At 35.2% G+C, this 15,561-nt stretch overlaps 1 long non-coding RNA gene across 1 annotated transcript; it reads right to left on the bottom strand.

Moving 5' to 3' along the window:
* Window positions 1–12,366: 12,366 nt before the first annotated feature.
* On the bottom strand, window positions 12,367–14,251 carry LOC128622278 (uncharacterized). The gene is made up of 3 exons (XR_008388374.1): window positions 13,946–14,251; window positions 13,762–13,791; window positions 12,367–12,644 (listed from the first exon to the last, which is right to left on the bottom strand). It is a non-coding gene; the product is annotated as an uncharacterized LOC128622278 (long non-coding RNA).
* Window positions 14,252–15,561: the final 1,310 nt, after the last annotated feature.

The raw sequence follows: 15,561 nt of genomic DNA, 5'->3' as shown, positions 1-15,561 counted from the left end.
TTAAAATCTATGAAAGCAAATGAGAGTGAAATATTCAAATTCCAATAAAAATACACACCTTTTGCAAAATTTATGCTGTTTGCATTAACACAGACAAAATGATAAAAAAAAATTAAAAAGACAAAAATGTACTAAAAATATGCACAAGGGTTAAGTGTTATTTACTTTAATACAAAAAAATTGAGATGTTCTGCCACCAATGATTCCATGTTCTAAGTTGTTTAACACCTGTAGATGTAAATTTCTGGAAATGAATGCAGAAATTTTGAGCTATCGTCTCAGAGCAATCTCAGAGCTATCTCTGAGCTATTGTCTCAGAGACTGGACTGATACACACACACACAACACACACTCTGAACTGAACACCATCCCAATCTCATTGAAATATTTACACATTCCTGCATTGACACTGTCGCATTTTTTGCTGCTACTATATTATGAAAAAAATTAGTATCTAATTTATTGTCACAATATACACTTTATATACACTTTACCTGGCTACTACCACAAAACGGATATGTCCGTGTTTGGTATAAGCTAATCGGCTGAATACTCAATCATAGCATGTTATGTTTACATTTATATAATTTTCAAATTATATTGTTACTCCTTGGCACCTATCTTCTGCACTACCTGTTATATCAGACACTTCCACACTAAAACTGTGTACTGTTCGGAGCTACACTCTCACTTACTGTGCCTATTGTCCTGTTTTAGTAGTTACTGTACTGTCCTGCATTGTTAACACACGTCTGCACGTGCACTTTATGTAGAATGTTTGTAGATCTTATTTAGTTTTGTGTCGTCTCATGTGGTTAGTGTGTTGTTTTATGTAGCACCATGGTCCTAGAGGAACGTTATATGGTTGCAATGACAATAAAACCACTTGAACTTGAAGTTGAACTTGAATATTAATCTTTTGCTCACAATCTGAAATGTCATAGCGTTTTTCATAGTGTATAGCAAAAACAAAAGAATTGGCCTTGCAGTTCCAATAAACTATATGAAGAAAAAAAAAATCTTTTACTGGTAAACACATGTTGTTGATTCGATTCAATTTCGATTAGTTATCAATATTTCATTTAAAATGTTAATTTTGCAGACATGGAATCCATGTTTTAATATGAATGCTGGTAACTGAAACCCTCCTACTTAGCTATATTACTGAAATACACACTTACTTTAACAATAGGGTCCACACAATTATCTTTAATTACTTTTTACTTTGAGTACCAAACATTGTAACAAGAAATCATAAATATGTGCATACAATGCACACAAGGTAAGCACAAACTGCGCACTGCACATTACTGTAAAAAAAAAAAAAATTTTTGTAAATGTGAAACAGAGAAATTCATTAACAACTTGAAACACGTTTAAGAAATAAATACGTTTTCAAAATTCAAAACATGAAAGATGGCGACATCTTCAGGACGAGAGGCGAACTACAGACAATATTCACATCCTCTCAAGAAAAGCACGCGCATTTAGAATTGATTCGGGGTTTCTCTATAAACCAGTTTCTAAAGCTTCTCTCTCCTTCCTTGTAAAAAGAATCATTATCCAGACACCATTTCTAGCTGTTCAAATCATCATACAGTCCAATCCAGGTTCAGTTGTTGTTCCACATGTCTACTAAGTTAGTAAGGGCCAGTTCCTCTTCAGTGTTATTAATAATGGCTAAAGCATCATAATTCTCCCTGCAGTATCTCTGTGCTTCAGCCCAGGTCTTATTCTCATTAATGAAGTGATACTAACGAAGGAGACAGACACCGAGGCTGAAAAACCCTATTAAAAACACAATAACATTATTGCATGTTGAATGTAGTTTGAAATATATTACCACTGAGGCCCTGATTTACTAATATCACAAATAAAGAATGCTCATTTCAATCAAATCAAATTGCTTGTATGTAGTCAGTGGGTCTTTTGCAGGTGATTTTAAAAAATCATCCTCAAAAGTGGGGAAACAAAAAAGGTCTGCTTGTGCTAATTGTTCAATGATAGCCATTGATGAGCCGTGTTGGGAAAGTTACTGTGCAGTTGTAAATTGTCAAGCTACAAGTTGTTCATGATTTACTGTAGCTAAGAGATAGCTGAAATACTCTTTGTAGTAGCTAACTATAGTTACTTCAGCTAACTATAGTTAGCTACTACGTGGTCTGTCAGCTTTAAGAGAACATAGTACATATAATTTACATAAAAATATAACATTTCTCGTATTAAATTAACATGACTACAGCTTGTGAGGTAGAATAGTGCAGTGGTAAATGTGCAGTCTGCTTTTATTTCTGAGTTCTGTGAGAGAGCAGGGTTTGGTCTTATTCAGGGCTTTGAAATTACATGACCAAATTGTGTTGGATGTACAAAATCAATAAAAAAAAAAGATACTGATGCTACTTTGTCACAGTGAGGAAAATCAGCTGTGATGTGATTTTACTGTACAGTTAATTTAATGCACCAAGTAAAAATGAACATGCTTTGTACAGGGTATGCCATAACAAAGACAATTTGCTTTTACATTTGTAATCCACTCTTCGTGAGAGGCAGTTAGCATTATTTAAATGTAAAACAACAATCCGTAAAAAAGCAGCAGTTACAGAGAGGGCTCTCTCCAAAGCTATCTGTTCAGTTTGTTTTGGGAAGTAACTAGGTAGCTAGTTAGTGTCACTGGGCACACTCCATATCCATATATCATTGAATTAAATGGTGTTTGATGCAATATGAATAATAAAGGTTGTAATCATTGCTTAGTATTTCATACTGGTTGATGCTAGCTATTTGTCCCAATACCTGAGGTCAGCTTTCATACTCTGTCATAACAGATATCTATTTTTTTCGTGTGTGTGTGTGTGTTCAAGATATAGATATTGATAATCAAGTTGACATTTGTTTAACACTGCTTGAGCACCATGCTCATATGGAAGTTTGAATGCAAGCCGTCAGCAGGGACAGACTGCTGTTGCAACAGTCTGTGAAGCTCAGGCAAAGAAATGCTGTACAAACTGTTAGCAGCATCTGCGAGAATTTCAGAAATTATTTTCTCATCCAAGCAGCATACACTTCTCCCACACTTCAACTTAAAATAGAATGCAGACTGTGTAATGAAAACAAAGCCACTGTGAACTAAAACCTGTTGTAAACCTGTTATATTACATTTTCTTGGCATATAGGCAAACATATAGATAGTCTGAGAGAGAGCGAGAGAGAGAGAGAGAGAGAGAGAGAGAGAGAGAGAGAGAAGAAAACTAGAATGTTATCGGGCCCTAAACTGAAAGTATGAGCTTGCTGAATACCTCGTCAGTGTCAGAGATACAAAACAGAGACAGATCCTTTCAAAATACAGACTCAATGATCATGGCCTAGCCATAGAGAAAAGCAGACACAAGCAAACATGGCTTCCAAAGGAAGAAAGAGTGTGCTGTCACTGTAAGACTGGTGCGGTTGAGACAGAGGCACACTTTCTCCTTTACTGTAATACCGTTCCTAACACAAGAGAAAAATACTTTGAAAAATTCTCTAAGCTCTTACCACAGTTTTCCAACCTATCAGAAACAAACCAAATGCAGGTGCTTCTGGGGGCGGAGTTACACACTTGCTGCAGCAAAATTCATCTCTGAGCTGCGCATGCTCAGAAACCAACTACTGCTCTGATCACATTTCACCAGACAATCATACACACTCAACATACTGCTTATTTTCTCATTTCTAATTTACCTTATTGTATTTATTTAATTTTATAGCATTAATGTACATAATTATTGTAACATTTTGTCCTACACTGCTACCTTACATTTGGTCATTTTATTTTTCATTTTCATTTTTTTCTTTACTTATTTTTGTAATTATTTCTATTTTTTTATTCTATTTTTATCATTATTCCTATTATCATTTTAATTTTATTTTATTCTATTATTATGATTGTGTTTTTTTTATTCTCCTTTCTTATCTATATTGATGCTTTGGCAATATTGTATGTAAATGATCATGCCAGTGAAGTACTTTTAATTGCACTGAATTGAGAGAGAGAGAGAGAGAGAGAGAGAGAGAGAGAGAGAGAAAGCGAGAGAGAGAGAACTTAAAAAAAAATTCTTCTGGTGCAGAAGTACAATAAACAGCAGAAATGACAAGGACACAGACTATGCACAGGCAACACAAAGTAACAATACTATATTTGAGTGCCAATATTGATATCCAAAGAGAATGTTGAGTTTTTGGATTTTTTTCTGAGTCCACTCTACATGTAAAAATATCACATTTGGGATCGGGAGAATTAGACAAATCCATTAAAATAATTCATTCAAAATTGATTTATATGGCATTATATGCCATATACCTTGCTAGTAAATCAGCTTGCAAGTTTTTTTTTTTAATGAAGGCTATAAAGTACACGAATAAAGTTTAACTTTTAAAGTATAATTGATGATGATGATGATGATGATGATTATTATTAAATTCAATTGATCTGATTTGGAGTCTTTTTATAGAAAATATATAATCTTATATTAAGACAGTCTTGATATATAAGCACAGAAAATATATAAAAACATATTTTCTTTTATATAAAATAACACAAAACATAAACTTACCAAAGAGTAGCAACAGTTGAAGCATGACTCCTGGAAGAATATTAGAAAAGAAAGTATGACTAATAAAAACTTACAAGGAAATCATGCATTACATGAATTATGAAACTGAGTCTTTACAGCCAGATTGCTAAAATCATTCATTCTGGTGATGGAACAGTAATGTAAGTCTTTATTCAAATACTACCTCATGGATCTTTGCTCTCGTCTCCTGTTCGTAGGTTTCTGCCAATTCTTTTTGTTCCAGCTAGATTAAATAAGAATTCTGAGCACTGGTGTTGACAGCATGTGGGAAGGGCTTTAGAAAGATGCAGTAAGACTAGTTACTGAACATCACAATGAAGGTGTCAATCAACTTTAAACCCTCCAAGCCAAATTAAGGTTAAAAATATCTGACACATGATAGTATACTGTATATAACAGTCTCAGGACAGTGCTTGTGCATTATTACCTAACTCATAAGAGACGTCTTTAACCAACTTCTCCAAATTTAGCCTATTACCCAAAGACACTTAAAATTCAACATAGAAGCAAATACTCACATCTGTAAACCCAGTTGGAGATAGAAAAAAGACACCAGCCGTGAGTGAGAAGAAGCAAGGGTCCAGATTTTATTTCCACCTCACGAGATCCACACCAATGAGAATTCTCAGAAGTGATCTGACACCTGGAGCTCAAGCTCCAGTATTTATACTGTACTTACATAGTAGATAACCAATATATTTTAGAAAGACTATGATTTCAATACCAATAGGGTTAAAAAGAGCTCATCTACATTACCATGATGTTTAAAAAAAGGCTTATCAAATTTACCATGATGTTTTGAAAGAAGACTTTCTGACTACCATTAGGATTGAAAGTGGGAGAGAGAGAAAACAATTTTAGAGAGACCTTACTCTCATTTTGTTATCTCATAATGTTATGTGTGTGCGTCGGGGCCTTTGTGTGTGTTATGTCTGCACGCCTGCCCTTGACTGTATGAGAGTGTGTGTGTTTCTCAGCCTGCCCTCCTCAGATCTTATATTTCTCTGTGACTAATAAACCATAGTGTGTTACTCTTAAAGATCTTAAAGTGTGAATCCAACCAGTCCTGTGAATTTTAAATAAAATTACATATTACTCATACTAGGTCTCCCTCGTGTATATTTCATGTCATTTTTATCCACAACATTAGCTTCACATCTGGTTTAGTGATTGTAAAAGATTATAGGAGAGGATGAAAATATTGATCAATCCCTAAGTACAAGTACAGTATAGTATGTTATCTGTAGTGTTTACCCACATAAAGGTTCGACTTATGTCTATGCATCATTGACAGGAATGAAAACCCCCAGTTATATTAATCACTAAGTAGTTCTGCCTAACCAGCATGTTAATGTCAAGGCAGGAATCCTGGAAAACAAGATTAATTATAGCAGCCTCTTCCTGTACTTTCCTCTAAATGTGGTAGGACTGGGACATTAATGTTGCTTTCATGTGGTCCTGTTTGTCACAGTATTATGACTATTCTCGAAATATTGTAACCTTTTTTTCTTGTAATATTATAACTTTAATGGTTTTTATTATTATAAATTAATACAGTGCTACTGTGAAACCATTATATTTGTAGACAAGGTTATTAGGTGATCATCGCATGTAAATTTCCAACTATAACTCCAATACTTGACATCTGAACATACAGTCTCCAGAGTTGGGACCCCTTTACAGAAAAGGCTCTTTGCTCCAACAGATCAGTTTATTTACCATTTGAACTCGGGTCATTTATTTGTCCCTGTTGCTAGATTGAGGCTAGTTGCTGAACATGGCGTCCTTGCCTGTAGAGTTTGCAACAACTGAAAGAAGCTGTGGTACAAGCATGGAAAAGAAGAAGAATGCAACAGTTTGGTGATGTCAGTACATCACTTGCTTGATGCAGTAATTACAAGCAAGGGATACGCACCCAAATATTAACCCTTGTGCGTCAATAAAAAAAAGTTACACATAGGTCCATAGAGGAAAAAAAAAGTACACGTAAAAAAACTGTCATAGAAATATTATATATGAATATTTTTTTCCCACTTTGACTGACTTAAACTACCATACATTCATTCATTTGCAGAATTTGAACCCTTTAAATGCCGGTTTCTTTACATAATGCAAAAATCTTCAAAGCACAGTAACCTTCTTTGACTCATCTCTGATATCCATACAAACACACCCACACAATTATAGCTGCATCATTTATTCAGTTGGTCTGCAGTGCTCTATAATACAGCAGAATCAGAAAAAAAGGAAAAGCATGTATTTTCCCCATAGGCTAAACCTGAGAAAATACTACACATTTCAGAATTTTTTTTTTTTAATTCAATGTTTTGAAATGCATATTAACACAGAATGCATCATATTATGCTTAAACATCACAGTGATTAAATACTGCAGTTTGAATGGGTTTCAATGGGGACATTTTTGAGTGTAACTATTTTTTGTATCTAGTTTAAAATAGATTTATGAAAGCAAATGAAGGTGTAATATTCAAATTACAATAAAAATACTTACCTTTTGCAAAATTTATGCTGTTTGCATTAAAACAGACAAAATGATAAAAAAAAAAAAAAAGAAAAAGATAAAATTGTCAATAAGGATGCACAAGGGTTAAGTATCATTTGCTTTAATTTACTTTAAGACTAAAGATTGAGGTGTTCTGCCACCAATGATTCTAAGTTGTTTAACACATCTAAATTTCTGGACATTAATACAGAAATTCTGATTGTTAGAGTTCCATATATGAGAATATCTCAACAATCTCCAAATCTCAGACTACGTCTTCCAGACCTCCGCCAGCCCTATCAGCCTGTTCTACCATTACTTCTATTAACTTTTAGTTCGGTGCTGCTATGAGCTAGAAAGTGTGGTTTACCGCAGAGTTAAGGCCTGGAGAGTCCGAATGAACACACACACTGACACATGTGAATGTTCACGGAGACTTCTGGTTTATTCATTCAAAACAGAAGTATTTATACACATTGATAAGAAGCAGTGCGTGGACGGTTTCTACTTGTCCAGGTGTCAGACAGATTTAAACAAAACACACAGCACATAGTCATAATACAAAATAAGTCCTGTGTCATGTTGACAAAGAAATATATAATAATGTAATCAAGGATAGCAGTTGATCACCTTATTTAAAGAGGTAATTAAATATATACATTCATCATAGGTATTTGATAGCACAGAGACACACAAACAGAAACTATAACCCAGTATTCCCCGTATCCAAGGTGTCTTAATACAGTTCATAATATAAGAGTACATGATATAAGAGAATTTCCTTTCACTGATTTATCACAATTTTTTTCATAGTGTATGGCAAAAACAAAAGAATTGGCCTTGCAGATGCGATACTTTCAGAGTAAACTATATGAAGAAAAAAACTAACCTTTTACTGGTAAATACATATTTATTTGAGGTTTGATTTGTTATATTGGATAAATCTTTTTGTAATAACCAATGAGCCAAGAATGATTAGATGAACTCACTGTTATAGCAGATAAAAGGGAATGTGGCTAAGCAATTCTCATCTGTCCAGTGGCCTGAATCTCTGAAAGATACAGCGCAGTGCTGATTACTACATTCTAGGGATGGCTATTGCGACCAATTTGGTGATTCGATTCGATTCTTATTTATATGGTTTCTGTTCGATTCGATTCAATATCGATTAGTTATCAATATTTCTTTCAAAATGTTCATTTTGCAGACGTGGAATCCATGTTTTAATATAAATGCTGATAACTGAAACCCTCCTACTTAGCTATATTACTGAAATAGACACTTTAACAATAAGGCCCACACAATTATGTTTAATTACTTTTTAAATTGAGTACCAAACATTGTAACAAGAAATCATAAATATGTGCATACAATGCACACAAGGTAAGCACAAAATGCACACTACTGTAAATAAATAAATAAATATTGTAAATGTGAAACAGAGAAATTCATTAACAACTTGAAACTTCAAACTCAAAATTCAAAACATGAATGATGGCGACATCATCAGGACGAGACGCGAATTACAGATAATATTCACGTCCTCTCAAGTAAAGCATTTAGAATCGATTCGGGGAATTAATTTGAAATAAGAAATAAGAAGCCATAATAAAATAAAAATAACAAATAGGAAGCCATAATAAGGAATGCATTTTCATTCATGAATTAATTAGGCTAATTATAATTTTACTTGAATTTTTTCCCCACCTGTTAAATGTTTTATTTAAGAGAGAGATATTTTTACTTTTACAATCCTTTATTTTGCAAAAGTCACATTATACACAATAAAATCAGGGTGGCTCAATACATAAATAAATAAATATTTAAAGGAGCATTAAAAAAACATGAATAAATAAATAAATAGGCTAATTTAGTCAACACATAACAATGAACAGTTGTTATGAACATTATCAGCCTAATGCAGGTGCAAAACAAAGCTCTCTCTCCACTACAGAGCACAGAGCCTCCTCACAACACCACACTGCCTTGAACATCTCCAAGTCCCCCATACTCCTGTAAAAGTTCAAATCAATCAGAATTCTTGATTTAATTAGTCTGGAGAGAACTCTTATGGCATCGCAGTCTGTGTTTTGTGCCACTTTGTTTTTCCTGCATGAAAAACAGTCTCTCTCTGCAAACAAAATAGACATTCCTGTGTGACCTCAGGGTTTAAAATGGAGATAAAAGAATTCACAAAAACAATTCCGTGTAAATCCGTTGGAAGTCAGTGACTTTTTTGGTTAACAGTGGTTTGTATATTGCCCTTCCCTCTGGTTTAATATAATCTTTAAAACCCAGTACATTTTGCCATGAGATGTCCACACTCCCATTCAGTTTTTTCTTATTTAAAACTTTCACACAAGCCTTATACAATGTCCAATGTTTCAATGTTCATTTCAGCTCTGCACTCCAGGAGGGGGCGCCCACAACCATCTAGGTCTGGAGCAATGCCCAGCTAGGGAAAGGGTTCTTCCTCTGTAGGACCAGTCTCGCTTGGTTTGTAGTCCATCAGCTGCGCACGCTCCTCTGATGTTAGGGTGGACATCCAGTGATGTAGGAGCTTATTTACAACACATAGGGATCGCAGTCCCAGGCGCGCTGCTAAGTCCTCTGCCCGTGATAGGTCTGTCCCTGTGATGTTCACCAGCTGTCGGAGTGTCACAGTCCCCGAGGAGACCAGAACCCTGGATAGTGAAGGAGTGGTCACACCAGAGATGTCCAAACGCCCACCATAAACCAGGGGTTCCTCCAGCAGCCAGTGTGACGTTCTGCACCCCTTGCTTTATGTTTTTAAAAAGGCTTCCATATTTTAAAAAGCTCACGATAAAAAACTGGTAATCCAGCAACGTCTAGTGTTCTTGTATCCATTAAAAACAAAGTTCTGTCCGAACCCAGTCCTCCTACCGTGTGTAACAGGCGACAGGCTGCTGCTCTCCATACTAAACTCCTGGGTCCGGTGAGGAGTCTCTGGATGAACTGGAGTCAAAATGTTGCAGTTCTGCTGGCTACGTGGACCAGCCCCTGCCCCACTCTTCCTTGGGCAGATGAAGGACACTTTGAGGGATTCAGTGTAGTTTGTCCCAGAAGAAGTCCACTAGCAGTGGGTCAAATTTTCAATTTGTACTGCTGCACTTCAGCCTTATTTCATTATGAATAACAATGAAACATTCACAGAGACTTGTATGGTGGACTCTCCACATAATGTAAACCTAATCACTGTATACAATCACATCCTTACTGTCATATACAATTAAAAGCTGAGCCCAGTGGTGCTTCATGACATAAAGGTGTGAGCTTAAACTTACTGAGAAGGCATCTGGTCTGCCTTGAGAGAAAAGACATGCTGCAAAACATTCTTGATGAAGCAGAAATGCACCATAATGCACCATTTATATTTTTTTCTAGAATACAAAAACACAACTTGAACTTGCAACAACTTGCTTCAAGATGGGCCAGGACTGTTAAACATTATGAATAAAATTTTAATACAGCTGCAAGGTCCTAAGGTAGCAGCCATTAACCATTACAAATGAAAGAAAAACGTTCTATTATAAAGTTTTTAAAAAATAATAAAATATTCACCCTTAACTGGACTACAGTGTTATATGGGTCATCAGTTTAGATGTAAGTTTAAGTGAACCAACACTACAGACCCTTTAACATCACTGATACCCTGAGGTCAGTCTCAAACTGCAGTGGTACCCCTGCATCACAGTGCCAGATCTAAATTCTTAATTTAAAAGAAAAAAAAAAAACATTCAACAACTTAAATCCCTAATTTACACCTTTGAACAGCGTTACTTAACTTAACACATAAGATCAATTCAAACACATTTCACACGTCCCTTCATTCAGTGCTTGTTTATTAAAATGGTCTTTAATCAACATTTAATCAACACAACCAAAACTACATTAAACCCAGTACTGAAAACAATTAATAAAAGAAAGTCAGATAGTATCCCTTAACACACACAACCAACTGCTGATACGATTATTGCCGAAAATATAACATATCAAACTTTTGTATGAATCCCACCACACACAAAGAAGTACAGAGTTTTATTTGTTGACATTCATTTAAAAATATTACTTATAAGCAGTATAAATTCCCAATACACCAAATAAAATATTACACCTAAGAAAATCATGTTCATTCATAATTCAGCATAATTACAGTCATTATTACTGTTATGGTCAGAGCGAGGATATCTCAATGCTTTTGAAGGCTTTTCTAGTCGGTAAGAATCTTTTACTGAATCTTTAATTAAATTTTCTTATTGCATGTTGAATGTAGCTTGATATATATTACCACTGAGGCCCTGATTTACTAATATCACAAATAAAGAGTGCTCATTTGCAGTCAAAATTGCTTGTTTGTGGAGGTCTGCTTGTGCTAATTGTTCATGATAGCCATTGGTTGGGAAAGTTACTGTGCAGGTGTAACTTGTCAAGCTACAAGCTCCTCATGATTTATTGTAGCTAAGAGATAGCTGAAATGCTCTTTGTAGTAGCTAACTATAGTTACTACAGCTAAGTATAGTTAGCTACTATGTGGTCCGTCTGATTTAAAATAACATAGTACATATAATTTACATAAAAATATTACATTTCTCGTATTAAATTAACATGACTACAGCTTGTGAGGTCGAATAGTGCAGTGGTAAATATCGCAGTCTGCTTTTATTTCTGAGTTCTGTGAGAGAGCAGGGTTTGGTCTTATTCAGGGCTTTGAAATTACATGATCAAATTGTGTTGGATGTACAAAAGCAAACCGTGTTACTGTAACTCAATTCAAGAATTAACTAAAGTCAGTGAGGTTTTGTCTTCATTGTGCAGTACAAGCTACTAAGAAGCAGCTAAAGATACTGACGCTACTGTCACAGTGAGGAAAATCAGCTGTGATGTGATTTTACTGTACAGTTAATTTAATGCACCAAGTAAAAATGAACATGCTTTGTACAGGGTATGCCATAACAAAGACAATTTGCTTTTCTATTTGTAATCCACTCTTCGTGAGAGGCAGTTAGCATTACTTAAATGTAAAACAACAATCCTCAAAAAATCTAAAGTTACAGGGAGGACTCTCTCCAAAGCTATCTGTTCAGTTTGTTTTGGGAAGTAACTAGGTAGCTAGTTAGTGTCACTGGGCACACTCCATATCCATATATCATTGAATTAAATGGTGTTTGATGCAATATGAATAATAAATCGTTGTAATCAGCCAAGCAGTGTACACTTTTCCCACACTTCAACTTAAAAAAGAATGAAGACTATGTCTGATAAGAGAGTTAAGAAAACTGGAATGTTATCGGGCCCTAAACTGAAAGTATGAGCTGACTGAATATCTCATCAGCATCAGAGATACAAAACAGAGACAGATCCCTACAAAATACGGGCACAGTGATCACGGCCTAGCCGTAGAGAAAAGCAGACACAAGCAAATGTGGCTTCCAAAGGAAGAAAGAGTCTGTCACTGTAAGAATGGTGAGGTTGAGACAGAGGCACACTTTCTCCTTCACTGTAATACCGTTCCTAACACAAGAGAAAAATACTTTGAAAAATTCTCTAAGCTCTTACCACAGTTTTCCAACCTATCAGAAACAAACCAAATGCAGGTGCTTCTGGGGGCGGAGTTACACACTTGCTGCAGCAAAATTCATCTCTGAGCTGCGCATGCTCAGAAACCAACTACTGCTCTGATCACATTTCACCAGACAATCATACACACTCAACATACTGCTTATTTTCTCATTTCTAATTTACCTTATTGTATTTATTTCTTTTTATGGCATTAATGTACATAATTATTGTAAATTTGTGTCCTACACTGCCACCTTACATTTTCTCACTTTATATTTCAATTTTTTTTAACAATTTATTTATTTATTTATTTTTGTATTATTGCTATTTTTTAAAATTCTTTTTTTTATTATTATACCGATTTACATTTTCATTTTCTTCTATTATTCTATTATTATTATTGTTCTTATTATTGTTTTAAATTCTCCTTGCTTTGGCAAAATTGTATGTAAACAATCATGCCAATAAAGCAGGGAGAGATAGAGAGAGAGAGAGAGAGAGCAAGAGAACTTCTGGTGCAACTTCTTCTCGTGCAGCAGTACAGTAAACAACAGGAATTACAAGGACACAGACTACGCACAGGCAACACAAAGTAACAATACTATATTTGAGTGCCAATATTGATATCCAAAGAGAATGTGGAGTTTTTATTTTGATTTTTTCAGAGTCTACTCTATATATGAAAATATCACATTTGGCATGAGGAGAATTAGACATAATCATTAAAAATAATTCATTCAAAATTAATTTACATGGCGTTATATTCCATTTACATTGCTGCTAAATCAGCTTGCAAGTTTTTTTTTAATGAAGGCTATAAAGTCCTTTTCACAAATCAGCACCAGATAGTACAAGAGTAAAGTTTATCTCTTAAATTATTATTATGATTGTGATTATTATTATTATTATTATTATTATTATTATTATTAAATTCAATTGATCTGATTTGGAGTCTTAATATAGAAAATATATAATCTTACATTAATGACAGTCTTCATATAAAAGCATAGAAAATATATGAAAATATACATTTTATTTGATATAAAATAACACGAAACATCCAACTTACCAAAGAGTAGCAACAGTTGAAGCATGGCTCCTGGAAGAATATTAGAAAAGAAAGTATAACTAATAAAAACATTCAAGGAAATCATGCATTACATGAATTATGAAACTGAGTCTTTACAGCCAGATTGCTAAAATCATTCATTCTGGTGATGGAACAGTAATGTAAGTCTTTATTCAAATACTACCTCATGGATCTTTGCTCTCGTCTCCTGTTCGTAGGTTTCTGCCAATTCTTTTTGTTCCAGCTAGATTAAATAAGAATTCTGAGCACTGGTGTTGACAGCATGTGGGAAGGGCTTTAGTAAGATGCAGTAAGACTGGTTACTGAACATCAAAATGAAGGTCTCAATTAACCTTTGTTAGTTGTGGGGCGGTCTCTTCAGCACCGCAGTAAGATGACGTGAGCACAGAGCGATGGCTTCCACGCAGCACAACAGGGGGAACGAAGCTCAAAGTGGAGCCTAATGGGGAGTGACGTCCTCGGTGGAGTAGGAAGGCGGAGCGATGTCTGAAGCGGAGCCTGGGATAGTGACGTCCGATGCAGAGCAGAGAAGAAAAGCAGAGCTGTAGGCCGCACCAGGAGGCGGAGCAATGTCTTTAACTGTCTTTAGCTGGACAGGGATGCTGAATGGCATCTGCTGCATCCATGTTACGGCAAAGTATTCTGTCACGTAATGGTGGTTGAGACGGATGCAAATGCAGATACGAGCTTTATAGAGTAGAGACAGGCAGACAAATCCAAAACGTAAGACAATAGCATGGCCAAAAACAAGCAATAGGTCGAACAAGGAACAAGGAACAAGTTACAAGGACTTGATAACACGGTGATAGCACGGTGATAACACTCAATACTTTGTGCCAAACAGTGTGCCACGAGGGGAAATCGTGACACTTCCAGTACTTTCCTCTAAATGTGGTAGGACTGGTTAGCCTTATGATGTGTAAAGGTTATATGTAATAGCTATGACATTATTTATTAATTAAACTTACATTTTACTCACAGTTACTAATTTTCTATGCTTCTCTCAATTCATTACGTGTAATAGCTTGGAGTGATTGGGTTCGGGACAACTGAGCTGTACCAAACAGCAAATATTACAGCCAGGGACAGTGTGTACTGTCTATGAGATCCTGCCAGCTTCTTAAATACTTTTCATGTCATGGCACAGACTGTTCAAGCCAGCCAGATTTCCACCTGCCATATAGCATGAATAGAATTGGGACCTTGTGTATTTTTTGTCACATGGACAGTGAGCTTTTTTTCTGCTTTATTAGAATTAGAGTCTGTCACTATATACGTTAGCATGTAGGAATTCATCTCCAGGTTGGATCACTGATATACTGTTTTATGCAAAACACTGACCCTTGCATTGCTTTATTTAATCTTTGACCTCAGTGTAACATTGTTCAGTCCAATCAGACACCGCTGGTAAAGTGTGTACATCAAATATATTACTGGCATCTTTTTTTTTCTTTTTTGAATACAGTCTAGATTCCTTTATTCCATGCCTCTTGTTCCCACAGTACATTATGATGTGTGTCATGCTTGGGAAGTTGGGATTCACTTATAAAAAGAGTATGTTCTCATCAGTTTTATCTTTATCGCTTGAACGTTCTTTGTTACAGACACAATTTAATATAAATCTAATGACAATTTGGTTTAATGACATGTCTTTGTAATTTATTGTGTGGTATGGGGACTAAAGTATGAAATATAGCGGTTAGGTTCAGGGGTTGATTTTAAAAGTCTTCAGTAGTTATGGTCTAATTTGTTATTTTCATTTTCAGTTTGTACTGCTGC

Source organism: Ictalurus furcatus, chromosome 18 (assembly GCF_023375685.1).
Source record: "Ictalurus furcatus strain D&B chromosome 18, Billie_1.0, whole genome shotgun sequence".
NCBI lineage: Eukaryota > Metazoa > Chordata > Actinopteri > Siluriformes > Ictaluridae > Ictalurus > Ictalurus furcatus.
This window is presented reverse-complemented; position numbering and strand designations above follow the sequence as displayed.